Source organism: Puma concolor, chromosome E2 (genome assembly GCF_028749965.1).
Source record: "Puma concolor isolate L17-30 chromosome E2, mPumCon1.1.hap2, whole genome shotgun sequence".
NCBI classification, from domain to species: domain Eukaryota; kingdom Metazoa; phylum Chordata; class Mammalia; order Carnivora; family Felidae; genus Puma; species Puma concolor.
The window spans coordinates 37,174,781-37,190,864 of record NC_141681.1 but is presented as its reverse complement, the minus strand read 5'-3'; the positions used below and the strand labels follow the sequence as shown (position 1 = coordinate 37,190,864).

The 16,084-nt window shown below is 36.5% G+C and overlaps 1 protein-coding gene across 2 annotated transcripts in view; it reads right to left on the bottom strand.

Moving 5' to 3' along the window:
- Positions 1–16,084, bottom strand: part of ITFG1 (integrin alpha FG-GAP repeat containing 1) — a 358,049-nt gene that overhangs the window by 20,129 nt on the left and 321,836 nt on the right. The window lies entirely within an intron of this gene.

Here is a 16,084-nt window from a genome sequence, read left to right as displayed (position 1 = left end):
TCTCTCCCTATGAGTATATATATTTGCTAGGTGTTTGTTACATAATTAAGCTGAACATTTAAACACTAAGACTGGGGTGCCTGTGTGGCTCAGTATGTTAAGTGGCTGACTTTGGCTGAGGTCATGATCTCGTGGTTCCCATGTCGAGCCCCACGTTGGGCTCTGTGCAGACAGCTCAGAGCTTGGAGCCTGCTTCGAATTCTATGTTTCCCTCTCTCTCTACCCCTCCTCCACTCGTGTTGTCTATCTCTAAAAATATAAAAATTAAAAAAAAAAAAGGATAAGACTAATATCTAAAAATTTTAATATTTAGTGGGACTCTCTTAACATCACTAACATTACCTAGAAATATGAAATAATTTGAAAGTATACATGATTTATTATATAGTTCTTATGTTAGAAATAGAAATGTATAATGGAAAGAGTGAACTTACGTATAGGCATTTAAAAAACGTTAATGTATATAAAATTGTAAAGCAATATAATGAATTGCAAATTAGAAGAATTAGTCTGCCTTATGGAGTTATGCTTATTGAATGAGAATGCTTAAAAGTATCTTGTCCTGCCTGGTAAACACTAAATACAGGTTAGCTGTATTTATTAAGATAAAATTTACTATTACATGGTTGAAGTAAAAATCAAATATGTATGGATTTTGCTACAGTACCAGCAAAGACTGACTTAATAGACATCAAACTATTCATATAAATTATTTTCCTATAATTACCTTGCTGTAAAGAACTAAAAATAAGAACATTTATTGAGTACTCTGTTAAGAACATAAATTTCAAATTAAAAGAGTATGTTTAGTAAGAAAACATGTGGCATGTGGATGGGTCAGTTGGTTAAGCAGCTGACTTTGGATCATGTCATGATCTCGTGGTTCATGAATTTGAGACCTGCATTGGGCTCTGTGCTGACAGCTCAGAGACTGGAGCCTGCTTCAGATTCTGTGTCTCCCTCACTCTCTGCCCCTCCCCCCCCAACACTCTCACTCTCAAAAATAAAGCAATAAAAAATTGTTAAAAAAAATAAGGAAACTTAAAACTATTAAAAATAATTAGCATAAAATTATCCAAAATCTCAAAATGAAGACATAATTATTATATTTTAGCATACTTTCAATCATGTAATTTTCTTCCCTAGGTATATGCATGCACAGATAAACACATTAGCATAGTTTGGTATTGTTGCTTTTCACTCAGTATTATTTTATGAATATTTTTTCATGTTATTAAAATTCTTTAAAAACAGGTAAGCAGAAAGATCATTGTAAAACTGAAATCCCATTAAGAGAAAACCAAAGTAACAGTTAAAAGACATTTATTATTATAAATGCCTTTAAAAATTATTTTTTCTAAAATCTACACAGACATGATCAAAAACATAATTTTAAGCAAAAATGAACTACTGGGACCTCATCAAACTAAACTAAACTAAACTAAACTTCGGCACAGAGAAGGAAACAATCAGCAAAACTAAAAGGCAACCAACAGAATGGGAGAAGATATTTGCAAATGACATATCAGATAAAGGGTTAGTATCCAAAATCTGTAAAGAACTTATCAAACTCAACACCTAAAAAACATAATCCAGTGAAGAAATGGGCAAAAGACATGAATAGACACTTCTCCAGAGAAGACACCCAGATGGCTAACAGACACATGAAAAAATGCTCCAAATCACTCATCATCAGCGACATACAAATTAAAACCACAATGAGATACTACTTTATACCTGTCAGAATGGCTAACATTAACAACTCAGGCAAAAACAGATGTTGGTGAGGATGTGGAGAAAGAGGATCTCTTTTACATTGTTGGTGGGAATGCAAGCTGGTGCATCCACTCTGGAAAACAGTATGGAGGTTCCTCAAAAAGCTAAAAATAGAACTACCCCACGACCCAGCAAATGTACTACTAGGCATTTATCCAAGGGATACAGGTATGCTGTTTTGAAGGGACACATGCACCCCCATGTTTATGGCAGCACTATCAACAATAGTCAAAGTATGGAAAGAGCCCAAATGCCCATCAATGGATGAATGGATAAAGAAGATGTGGTATATATATACAATGGAGTATTACTCGGCAATCAAAAATAATGAAACCTTGCCATTTGCAACTATGTGGATGGAACTGGAAGGTATTAATTATAAATTATATAACTGGAAGTTAGTCAGTCAGAGAAAGACAAAAATCATATGACTTCATTCATATGAGGACTTTAAGAGACAAAATAGATGAACATAAGGGAAGGGAAACTAATACAAAAACAGGGAGAGGGACAAAACAGAAGAGACTTACAAATATGGAGAAAAAAAGGGTTACTGGAGGAGTTATGGGAGGGGGGTTGGGCTAAATGGGTAAGGGGCACTAAGGAATCTACTCCTGAAATCACTGTTGCACTATATGGTAACTAATTTGGATGTAAATTTTTATTTTTTTTTATTTTTTAAAAAAACTTTTTTTTCAACGTTTTTTATTTATTTTTGGGACAGAGAGAGACAGAGCATGAACGGGGGAGGGGCAGAGAGAGAGAGAGAGAGAGAGAGAGAGAGACAGAATCGGAAACAGGCTCCAGGCTCGGAGCCATCAGCCCAGAGCCTGACGCGGGGCTCGAACTCACGGACTGCGAGATCGTGACCTGGCTGAAGTCGGAGGCTTAACCGACTGCGCCACCTAGGCGCCCCGGATGTAAATTTTTAAAAATAAAAAATAAAATAAAAAAAATTCCAGTTAACATACAGTGTAATATTAGTCACTCTACTTAAAAAAAAATCTTAGTAAAGCAGTATCTTGAAAATCTTTATCAACATATAGAAGTCAACTTTTTTCATGAAGAGTGAAAAAGACAATGATTAAGACTCATCACATGAAAACTCTCTTTTCAAGTAAACAGAATGACATCTTGTAATAACTTTATAATTCCTTTCATATATGTTTCTCTTTGGGATTACATTACTCAGTGAAACTAGCAAGAAAGGGAAAGATGAAAATCTTAAGACACTCCAAAGTTAATTTCTCAAGATTTCACTGGTAGTCTGTGTTAGAGTCAGCCCACGAATATACTTAAAAATTTTTGTTTAATGTTTATTATTTTTGAGAGAGAGAGAGAGAGAGAGAGAGAGAGAGAGAGAATGTGAGCAGGGGAGGGGCAGAGAGAGGGAGATACAGAATCCAAAGCAGGCTCCAGGCTCTGAGCTGTCAGCATAGAGCCTAATGTGGGGCTCTGAGATTATTACCTGAGCTGAAGTCGGATGCTTAACCGACTGAGTATACTTTTAACTTCCTATCAGTGTTCTCTTCACTACATGAGATTGCCTTGGTGATGAATTCAAGACCATTGCATTACACAAAAATCCAATTCATTTTCCTTCAAAACTAACTTAATGACATGTATGATTACTGCTTTTGTTTAAGTGTCCTCTCTGCCAGTTTGTAAATCTTGTAAAAAATTCTTAAAAGCTATGTGAAGAGCTAAAAGACATGAACTGTGGATGTAACTTTGTATTTGCTGTCCATTGCCTTAACAAAGATAGAAAATACATTGCTGTGACATGATGTGTCAACTTATAAACTTAGAGACTTATAAAACAATGCTATGTTACCATATGTATACTTTAAAAAAAGAAAAAAGAGGAATGTTAAAAAAGACCATAATTTTATTCCCTACATTAATCCTCTAATATAATCATTTTAAAAATCTGTTGGAGAGGGAGGAGCCAAGATGGTGGAACAGCATGGAGGTTTTTTTTGTGTCTCGAGTCCATGAAATACGGCCAGATCAACATTAAACCATCCTGCACACCTAGAAAACTGATTTGAGGATTAACACAACAATCTGCACAACCTGAACCACCAAACTCGGCAGGTATGCAGCACAGAGAGGTGAACTGGGTGAGAGAGAAACCACGGAGGGCAGGGAGCTATTTTTGCTTGTGGAGAGAGGATAGAAACATGGGGAGAGTATTGGAACCCCCCCCCCCCAAAAAAAAAGCAGCTGGAGAGAAAGTGAAAAAGTGGAAAGAGTCACAGGGACTGAACTAAAAAGGGACAAAAGAGAAAGGAGAGTGCTTAAAATCCACTGAGACTCTATAAACAGGGGGAGCACAGCGTCTGAAACTCCACAGCTTGATACCTGGTGGTACTCTGCTGGGAAGGGAGAATCTCCAGGAGCAGAGTGAGGTCCAGGGGTCCTCAAGCCACAGGGGAGAGGTGGTTCCCCAGTGGGGAGGAAATCTGATATAGGCTGTGTGGCCCCCCACAGGCAAATGTGCCAGTAGACCCTGGAGAACAACCACATTTGCTGGTACTGGAACAAGATCGCTGAGGGTAAAGACTGGTGCCAGATGTGTGTTGAGATTTTACATAATCCCTGAAACACTGCTGCTACACGATCGTGTGAACATATTCTGGGGCGGGCTGGCAATCAGCCATAGTCTCTGGGCATTGGCAACAAACAGCACGGTCCCAGGAACATTCCTGGGTGTGGCTGGCACCTGGCCATTGCTTGGTGAGATCCTCCCCAGAAGGTCTGCGCAGGACAAAGCCACAGTCCCTCAGAAGTGAGGGGTTGGGAAACACAGTCACATCTGAAATAAAACTCAGGAGGGAGGCACCACCTGGCAAAATGATGGCTTGGTCACAGACAGTGTAGAATCAGGGAGTGGATGGAAGCCAGAGACAAAGGATGGGTGTGTGATTGCTGATCTGGGAGAACAGAGTTCCGATACTAGAAACTGGATATCTGGGTGACACCATTTTCACCCCTCCCTTGCATGCGCATACACATCTACAAGCACCACAGCAATCCATTCCAGTAAGCTATGCAGCGCCATCTAGTGGAGAACAGACCCCTTACACTAAGCCCTGCCCAACTGGGCCAACCTCGCTTTCAGGAACACAAGTCTCTCTGCCTGCTTAGTTTACAGACTATACTTGCTTCATAGTTTCACTTCTAGGGGAAAATGATGTAATTTCAATCGTATTTCAGTCTGTTCACTGGTCTATCTATTTAATTTTACTTTTCTTTTGTTTTTCTTTTTTGTTTCTTGAATACAGAAAGAGAAAAAATTTATTTTCATTTTCAATTTTTATTAAAAATATTTTTTTCTCCTGTATTTTTCACTTTTTTGTAAATTTTTCAAATTCTATTTTACTTCCATCATTTCATTTTATTCTATTTCAATGTATTCAGTTTTTCAAATTTTCAAATGTTTTCCTTTTTTTCTTTTTCCCTTTTTTCTCTAATCTGTCAAGCTCCTTTCAACAACCAGACCAAAACCCACCTAGGATCTAGCATCATTTATTTGATTCTTTTATGTGTATGTGTTGGTTTTCATCTTTTAATTTTAATTTTTTTGCTTTATTAATTCTTTTCTTCCTTCAAAATGATGAAATGAAGGAATTTACCCAAAAAAGAAAGAGCAGGTAGAAATGACAACCAGGGACTTAACACAGATACAAGCAAGATGTCTGAACCAGAATTTAGAATCACGATAATAAGAATACTAACTGGGGTCAAAAATAGATTAGAATCCCTCTCTGTGGAGATAAAAGAAGCAAAAGCTAGTCAGGATGAAATAAAAAAATGCTATAACTGAACTGCAATCTCAGATGCATGCCATGGTGGCAAGGATGGATGAGACAGGGCAGCAAATCAGCGATATAGAGGACAAATTTATGGAGAATAATGAAGCAGAAAAAAAGAGGTAGACTAAGGCAAAAGAGCACAATTTAAGAATTAGAGAAATCAGTGACTCATTAAAAAGGAACAACATCAGAATCATAGGGGTTCCAGAAGAGGATGAGAGAGAAAACAGGGTAGAAGGGTAATGTGAGGAAATCATAGAAGAAAACTTTCCTAACCTGGGAAAAGACACAGACATCAAAATCCAGGATGCACAAGGGACTCCCATTAAATATTACAAAAACTTATCATCAACAAGGCATATCATAGTCAAATTCACAAAATACTCAGGCAAGGAAAGAATCATGAAAGCAGCAAGGGAAAAACAGTGCTTAACCTACAAGGGAAGACAGATCAGGTTTTTTTTTTTTTTTTTTTTTTTTAATTTTTTTTTCAACGTTTATTTATTTATTTGGGACAGAGAGAGACAGAGCATGAACGGGGGAGGGGCAGAGAGAGAGGGAGACACAGAATCGGAAACAGGCTCCAGGCTCCGAGCCATCAGCCCAGAGCCCGACGCGGGGCTCGAACTCACAGACCGCGAGATCGTGACCTGGCTGAAGTCGGACGCTTAACCGACTGCGCCACCCAGGCGCCCCGACAGATCAGGTTTGAACCAGACCTATTCAGAGAAACCTGGTAGGCCAGAAAGGAGTAGCAGGATATATTCAATGTGCTGAATTGGAAACTATGGAGCCAAGAATACTTTATCCAAGAATTCTTTATAATTCAAAATAGAAGGAGAGATTAAAAGTTTTTCAGACAAAGAAAAATTACAGGAGTTTGTGACCACTAAACCAGCCCTGCAAGAAATTTTATGGGGGACTCTCTCAGGGGAGAAAAGACAGAAAAACAAAAACAGACCAAAAGCAACAAAGACTAGAAAGGACCAGAGAACACCATCAGAAACTCCCAACTCTACAAGCACACATACATATATACTATGGAGTATTACTTGACAATCAAAAAGAATGAAATCTTGCCATTTGCAACTATGTGGATGGAACTAGAGGGTATTATACTAAGTGAAATTAGTCAAAGAAAGACAAATATCATATGACTTCACTCATATGAGGACTTTAAGATAAAAAACAGATGAACATAAGGGAAGGGAAGCAAAAATAATATAAAAACAGGGAGGGAGACAAAACATAGGAGACTCTTAAATATGGAGAAGAAACAGAGAGTTGCTGGAGGGGTTGTGGGAAGGGGGATGGGCTAAATGGGTAAGGGGCATTAAGGAATCTATTCCTGAAATCATTGTCGCTCTTTATGCTAACTGACTTGGATGTAAATTTTAAAAAAAAAATTAAAAAAAAATCTATTGTTGGAGATGATGGATTTCTCCTTATTTTTCACTATTACATTAAACTGATAAGAATAGAGCCAAAAGACCAAGAAGTGATTAGTCTTTCACCATTGTAAATAATTCTTTAGTGAATATCTCTGCACATCAATATTTGTCTGCATGTAGATTAGTTTTTTATATTCCTATATGTGGAATACTGGATCATGGAGTAGAACATTCATTAGATAAAAGAATAGTCTCTTCAACAAAGTGCGGTGGGACACCTGGATAATGATACAAAAAAGAAAACCCGATTTCTAAAATGAGGTTGTATCTACTAGTTTTCAATGAAAGCACCTATTACACTCCATTTCATTATTTTTTTTTTTTAGGGTGAAATTCACATAATGTACAATTAACTACTTTAAAGTATAAAAATTAGGTGGTCTTTAGTATATTCACAATGTTGTGCAACCACCAGCTTTCTCTAGTCTCCAAACATTTCATCACCCCATAAATATAACCATACTCATTAAGTAAAAACTCCCCATTCCCTTCTCTTCTCGTAACCTCTAATCTGCTCTCAGTCTCATGTATCATATAAAAGGAATCATACAACACGTTACCATTTGTGTCTGGCTTCTTGCACGTAGTTTAATGTTTTCAAGATCTATATAAATTGTAGCAATTATCAGTACTTTACTCCTTTTAATGGCTGAATAATATTCCTTGTATGTATATACTTTATTTAGCCATTCATCCACTGATAGACATTTGGATTAATATGTACATTAATGTACAGATATCACTTTGAGACCCAGCTTTCAGTCCTTTTGGGGTACATACTCAGAACTAGAACTCCTCAGTTATGTAAGTCTGTATTTCTACTTACTTGGACTGGTAAACTTGTAGTTACAGTACTTTCCCTCCCTCATATATACACAGTCTGCCAAGAAGTCAAATATATGTATGTCCACAATGCAAACACATTTCTAACTTCATTCCTGTCACCTTGATCCAAGCTACATATCATCTCTGGCCTGAATTATTTTAATTGTTTTCTATTTGGTTTCTTTGCTTTAGCTGTTGTTCTTCCTATTGTTACTACTTCACTCAGAATAAAGATTTATCCTACCTAGTTTACATTCCCCACTCCTCATTTAACTCCATTTCACCTTCTACTCCTTAAACTCCCTTCCTTCTTTTCTAAGACACTGGTCTTTTCACTGTTTCTTGGAAATTACAGGAATGCTTATACCTTCCAGGCTTGACACTGGCTTTCTCCTTTGTCAAGAATATTCTTCAAAAGAATAATAACTTTTCAAAAGAATAATAATATTCAAAATAATAATATTCAAAATTCAAATATTCAAAATTCATATTTTCAAAAAGAAAATATTCTTATTCAAAAGAATAACATAACTTTATGTCTAACTCTCTTATCTCCTTCAAATCTTTGTTCAAATTGACACTTTCTCAGAGAGGCCCACTTTGGCCACTCTACACAAAATTGATCCTGGCTTTATTTTCTCCTGCCCCACAGTTCTTATCACTTCCTAACAACTAAATAGTGTTAAATATATTACTTACTTATGTTTATTACCACTCTCCCCCTACTAGGATGTAATCTCCATGAGGGGTAAATTTTAGGTCTGTTTTATTTATTTCCATATTAGAAGAGACTAGAACAGGCTAGGCATACATTAGGCACTCAGTACATATGTGCTCAACAAGTGAATGAATACATGAAGGAAATTTTACCCTCCAAATGCATCAGACCTGAGTCTTGTAATATACTCCCTGCTCAAAAATACTATGTCAGTTTATATCACATAGATAACCAGTACAGAAAGATTGTCTACCTAAAGGTAAATACATAAAATGCATTTGTGATACTCCAGCCACCAGATTCAAATGCCTGCAGGTTCTTTTATGCCTGCATCATAATTGGACTTTCAAAAAACAGTTCAAACAGACATTTATGTAATTAAAAAATTAACAGTTTTTAAAGTTGATTCGTTCTTATTCTCCAGGAGAATATTATACTGACATGCAATTCTGACTGGCAATTCTGAATGCCACTGTAAAATAGATTATGCTGTAATTTAAAATTCTGAATTAAGTAAGAAGGTACGACAGGAGATAAATTTCACTTGGTTTTGAGGTAAAATATTGAAGCCAACTTCATTGTTTAAGAGTACTAGATATTAACTTTTATCATAACTGTAGCTCTGATATCTTAAATAATGTATATATGCTGACATAAGAGGTGGGAAGAGTGGAAGGGAAAAGTCACTAGCTGAAGGGAGGAAAAACCACTGAAATTTTATCTTTCTTGGTGTGTGTGTGTGATTCTCAGTCAAAAGGACATTGAATTCTATCTCCCTGCAAGGGTTTAAGCCACAGGGAATTTGCATCTAACAGTAATGTGTGTAACTCCTCTGGCACTGCCCTGGCTTGAGGAAAAATAGCATCTCTATAAAAATGAGATAAAAGAACACATTCAAACACCCAAATTTTTATGCAACTTTGGAGAAAAATATGCCTCTTCTTGGGAGAGAAAATTGTTCTGAGAAGTATTCATTATCTCAGATGGATGGCTCTGAAACAATAGTACATTGACGTCAATTAAAATGGAGATGAAGAACACCAAGAAAGGACAAAATATGAAAATTAAATACACTCTGTAAGCAATAAGAATTAACAGCTATTAAATGTGTCTGATTTGGGGCACCTGGGTGGCTTGGTCGGTTGAGCGCCTGACTTCGGCTCAGGTCATGATCTCATGGTCTGTGAGTTCAAGCCCTGCGTCAGGCTCTGTGCTGACAGCTCAGAGCCTGGAGCCTCCTTCAGATTCTGTCTCCTTCCCTCTCTGCCCCCACCCCTCCACTCTCTGTCTGTCTCTGTCTCTCTCTCTCTCTCTCTCAAAAATAAATAGACATTAAAAAAATGTGTCCAACATGCCAAAAACCGTGGCAAGTGCTTCTTGTATGTTATTTGTTAACAATAATTGCATGTGAATAGGTACTATTATTATCTCTACTTTATCGTGAGGAAATCAAGAGGTTAAGCAATTTGACTAAATGGTGGAGGTAGGGCTTTATTTTTGGCAGCCTAATTCCAAATCCCACACCCTTCATCATCACCTGTGATCTTATTTTCAGTTGAAAAAGAAGTGTGATGTTTGTCTTACTGCTCTATAAAAAGGGTTTCTAATGACACAGAATAACCCCCTCCAATGACATTTGATCTTTTACTGTTTGGATCTGTATAGTATTTGTGATATCCCAGGATATGGTCTAGGAATCTGTTTGTTGTTCCAGTTAACATGACATTTGTTAAGTTTTGTAAACCCAGGCTGTAAGGCCATATTTAATGGTTGTGGCATGTGGGCTTTGTGATGTTCTGGCTTTTTAAGGAATTCTGGGAGATGAGGCTGGTGTATTTTGTTGATCTTCTACAACAGGCACCAACTTGCTCAAGAGTTTAATCCAATTATATCCATGCAGGATTCGATTATGAAAAAGACTGTGCTCTGGATATGGACTAGCCCTTGATCTACACTAGAATAAACTCAGGTTCTCTGGCTCATTCAAGACAGTTAAAAGGGCAGAGTGAAAATTTTAGGACTAGTTTCATTGCTTATAGGGGGATTATAAAAAGAAATATCATATTTTTGGTCATGTGGTATGAATGGTAAATTCTATTTTCCTATAAGAATTATGGAGATTCTAAGAATTAATAAATTCTATTTCCTATAACAATTATGAGAATATCAGGTAGGGGACAATGTTTCTCTACAAGGAAAACCTGTAATTTTGAGAAATTGGATAATAACATGAATGGTCAAGGTTAAGAAAAATGAAGGTAAGATTTATAAAGAAAAATATGCTCCAAATTGATTTAATATTTTTTAATTTTTTTTATTAACGTTTATTTATTTTTGAGACAGAGAGAGACAAAGCATGAACGGGGGAGGGTCAGAGAGAGAGGGAGACACAGAATCTGAAACAGGCTCCAGGCTCTGAGCTGTCAGCACAGAGCCCAATGCGGGGCTCGAACTCACAGACTATGAGATCATGACCTGAGCCGAAGTCGGACGCTCAACCGACTAAGCCACCCAGGCGCCCCAATAGATTTAATATTAACTCTATTTCATTATATAGGAACTCTTCTATAAATTATTTGGCCAGCAGTGTTTCCTCTTACTCATTGGTATGTACTCTTTAATGGCCTGTTTCCAATTGTCTAGCTGCCTAAGAGAATCATGCTTTTGGTATAATGTCACTCTATCTTGAGTCTTTCCACTGTTAAGTAAGAGATGTTCCTTTAATCAATATGTTCTCTGTTCATTAGGTGATGTAGATATACCATCTCTTCCTGGCAAGGCAAAGAGATGGAGAAAGGGACTGTTCCAGGTACTGATGTTTTTTTTCCCCCTTCATAACAAAGTTGTCAAGAATGATTAGGATTCTATAAAAATCAATGGATTTAAAGTCTTGATAAATGGTAAAATTAAAAATTAAAAAATACATTATCACTTGCTTTCCCTTGCTGCTGGTATATTTTAATAGCTAACAGAATAAGTTTCTGATATAGGTAATAAAATATTACTGGCTAAAATAGTTATCACAGTCCCTGGTATGTAAATGACAACCTGAGGTAAAAATTTGTATTATTTCATATGATAAGTTTCGTTGTAAAATTTACCAAATCAGATATCCTAGCCAGAAAGTCTAGCAGTTAAGAAAACAAGTGCTAAAATGGATTAAAACAGTGATGATTTTTAAAATACTTGTTTGAATCTTTTATTCTTTAAAAATGTTTTTTTTTTTTTTTTTTTTTTTTGAGAGATATAGACAGAGCACAAGGCAGGTAGGGCAGAGGGAGAGACAGGGAGACACAGAATCTGAAGTTGGCTCCAGGCTCAAAGTCGGCTCTGTCTGCACAGAACCCAATGTGGGGTTTGAACTCACAGAACCATGAGATCATGACCTGAGCTGAAGTTGGATGCTTAACTGACTGAGTCACTCAGGCGTCCCTCTTTTATTCTTTTTTTAAAATTCCAGTATAATTAACATACAGTGCTATAGTAGTTTCAGGTGTACAATATAATGATTCAACACTTCCATACAACACCTGGTACTCATCAGGATAAGTGTACTTTTAATCCCCATCACCTATTTCCCCGGTCCTCCCCACCCCCCACCACCGCTAACCCTCTGGTAACCACTAGTTTGTTCTCTATAGTTAAGAGTCAAAACAGTGATGATTTTTAACATTTAAATTCATTGCTGAAGTGTTTAGCCAGCTATGGGGAGAGATAGCTAATTCCTAAATACAGAACACAGTTAATTATGAAAAAGCTACTTGTTGTCAACAGTCTACACTCAATATATATACTCAATATATACTCAATATATATGGTATTTCTCAATACCATACTATAATCTGACACCAGGATTTGAAGTTGTATAAAAAGAAGACACAATAGATTTGGAAGGTAAGGAGAAATTTTGGAGAGAATAATAAAGTATTGATATTTCATTTTAAAAATTGGGTACATTTCAGCCTTAGTCACTTGACATTTAAAACATTTACCAAATTGGAGCTTAACTTCTTATTTTTGTTTTAAAATTCATTGATTTTAATTAAATGGATGGCTACCCACACAGAAAAAAAGAAATGAAGCAGTTTTTTTTTTCTTGATGGTAAAACCTCCTACCGGATTATATGACTAAAGCACATCATTTTATTGAACTTTGGGAAAAATCTAGTTTCCAGTAAGTGGATGTTCACTAATCACCAAGTTTGTGACTGCCTGGAGAAGCAACTTAACCAATCTATGGTCAAATTACAAATCTGAGATGTGTTAATTTAATGTCACTATATGCATATTCCTGTTTTTTAATAGTCCAATTTAGTAATCAGCTTAAGAATAAGAAATAGCCTGTCTTCATAGGAAGGCATAAATCCAAGCAGAGTAAGTTGTTAATACCTTTTAAAAAGTATGTGATGTTACTAAGGTGCTCTAGAATGTGGATGTAGAAGAAACATCCTGCATTATCTTAAGTGAATAGTGTATGGACATTTGTGAGGTTACATGCTCAAATGCTAAATTCCTGGATTTCAGAAGTTAAAGGAGTACAGCTATGGAAAAATTCTTTAAAGAACTGTTGGCCTCTTTTCCTGGTAGTTGATGGGTGACTTATAATGGAGAGTGATGGAATCCACTGACATTTGACTGTTATTCCTTTGGAGTATTTTGAATTATATCTGAACTCAGCTTCTAGATAACCGACAAGGATAAAGTGATAAAATACGTGGGAGAACCTCCTACTAGATTGAAAATAGCTCCATGAAAAGAGGTGCTGAGGTGTTTTCAGTCTAGTGATGTATTCCTTTTTATGCCCTATTTCTAGGGCATAGCATAGAGGCTGACACCTAACAGGCACTTGGTAAATATCTGTTGTACTGACCGGAAGATCTGGTAGTAAATAATAAAGTCTAATTTGTATAATTGTTTAACTTCAGGTTTTCCTGAGGTCTTACACAATACGCCATATCAATGATTACTGTTGAAGACATTCATTTTGCAGAGAACAAAAAAAGGGCATTGGGGGGGGGTAGGCAAAATGGGTGATGGGCAGTGAGGAGGGCACTTGTTGGGATGAGCACTGTGTATTGTATGTAAGCGATGAATCATGGGAATGTATTCCCAAAGCAAAGGGCACACTGTTTATACTGTATGATAGCTAACTTGACAATACATTATATTAAAAAAAGACATTCATTGGGGCGCCTGGGTGGCGCAGTCGGTTAAGCGTCCGACTTCAGCCAGGTCACTATCTCGCGGTCCGTGAGTTCGAGCCCCGCATCGGGCTCTGGGCTGATGGCTCAGAGCCTGGAGCCTGTTTCCGATTCTGTGTCTCCCTCTCTCTCTGCCCCTTCCCCGTTCATGCTCTGTCTCTCTCTGTCCCAAAAAAAATAAATAAACGTTTAAGACAACATTAAAAAAATAAAAAAATAAAAAAAGACATTCATTTTAATAATAACCTGACATCAGCTTAACAACTGGCACTTGAACGAATGTATTCCTTAACACAGGAGGCTTGTGATGTGGTATTATGGAAAGCACATAGGATTTGAAGACCAAAGATGGTGTTTTAACACTGCTTTGTTTGATTTTTAGAAAGTTCCTGGACTTCTCTAAGACTTAATGTGTCTATTTATTCCCAAAACATATATTGAATGCATACTATATATGCCTTTTACACAGAGATGAAAAAGAGACAAACCCTGACCTGGAAATCCTTAAAGATATAACTGAAAAATATAACTTGAATGTTTCTTCATTCTTAAAATTAGAATTACAATACCACTTATTCATGGACTTGGTGAAGTAATTACCACACTGGTACGTATTTTTTTTTTTTAACATTTATTTATTTTTGAGACAGGGAGAGACAGCATGAACGGGGGAGGGTCAGAGAGAGAGGGAGACACAGAATCTGAAACAGGCTCCAGGCTCTGAGCCGTCAGCACAGAGCCTGACGCGGGGCTCGAACCCATGGACTGCGAGATCATGACCTGAGCTGAAGTCGGATGCTCAACTGACTGAGCCACCCGGGCGCCCCGTAATTTTTAATGGTAGATAAAAGTGCTTTGGAAACTGTAAAGCACTATACACATGTTAGCTGTTATTTATTATATAATCATTCTTCCTAGTTTTTGTTTTTCTTAGGTTAAATTCAACTTCCTAGTCCTGAAAAATAGTGTAACACCAATTTTTCTTGGAAGTTCTTTTAATTTGTCTTTTGTAATAAATCAGGAAGCTTGGAACTCTGGTTCAAACTTCGTGTCAACCTGCTTCCCAGTTATAAATTGAGAATATCGTTTTAAATTTCCTTTTTGTTAAATTGATATATAATTCACATGCCCCAATGTCCACCACTTTAACGTGTACAATTCAGTGGTTTCCAGTATAGTCACAAGGTTATATAACTGTCACCACTAATTCCAGGACATTTTCATCACTACAAAAAAGGAACCCTGTAACTATTTGCAGTCATTTCCCATTTTTTCCTTCCCCGAGTCTCTAGTAAGCCTTGGTCCCTTTCTCTCTCTATGGATTTCCCTATTCTAGATCTTTTATAAATGGAATTGTATAATATGCAGTCTTTTGTGACTGACTTCTTTCACTGAGAATGTTTTACAAGGTTCATCCATGTTATAGTATGAATCATGTTTTTATGGCTGGATAGTGTTCCACTGTATTGATATGCCACATTTTGTTCACCCATTTATTAAAGGGCATTTGGTTCATTTATACTTTTTAGCTATTATGAATAATGCTATGAACATTCATATACAAGTTTTTGCATGACGTACATTTTATATTCTCTTGGGAATATTATTCCGAGGAGTGGAATTAATGGTTCATATGATAAGTCTGTACTTAACTTTTTTAGGAACTGAGTAGTTTGACTTTGATAACTGTTTTTCTACAGTTTAATGCTCATAGCATCTAATGAAGGAATGATAAAAACCACAGCCAATGCATGTAAAAAATAACGCAAAGGGAAACAATAAAATATATCCACAAGTCTCATAAAGCCAAATTGCATTAGGTGTGACTGTGAATGTCTAATGTAATGATCAGTGCTCCTACAAAGTTGCATTAGGGAGGTAAACTTTTCTGAGGTTATGTACAATTATGTTTCAGCTGTCATTCTCTGGATTAGAAAGATAAACTCTGGTTTCCAAAGTGGACAAAGTGGTATAAATGAGCTAAATGGGAAAGCCTGGCTTATGCTTTAGCGCATATTATTTTTCATGTTGGAGACCTCTCTCTGAGAGGCAAATCATTTGGCCGTGGCATATTAGTAAAAACTGTGGTTTCTTGGTAGTGTAAATAAAAAAGCACAATAGAGTAAAACTGCTTAGTTCTAAAATAGGGATAGAAGATGCAAAGCTACTTAATAAACCAAAGGGGAGAGGTTTTTTTATTTGCAAGTTAGGTGTTTCACTGAAACATGTGATTTAAAAGTGTTTATTAGACTAGGTAGGTATCATATTTTTTTAAATATGAAATTTATTGTCAAA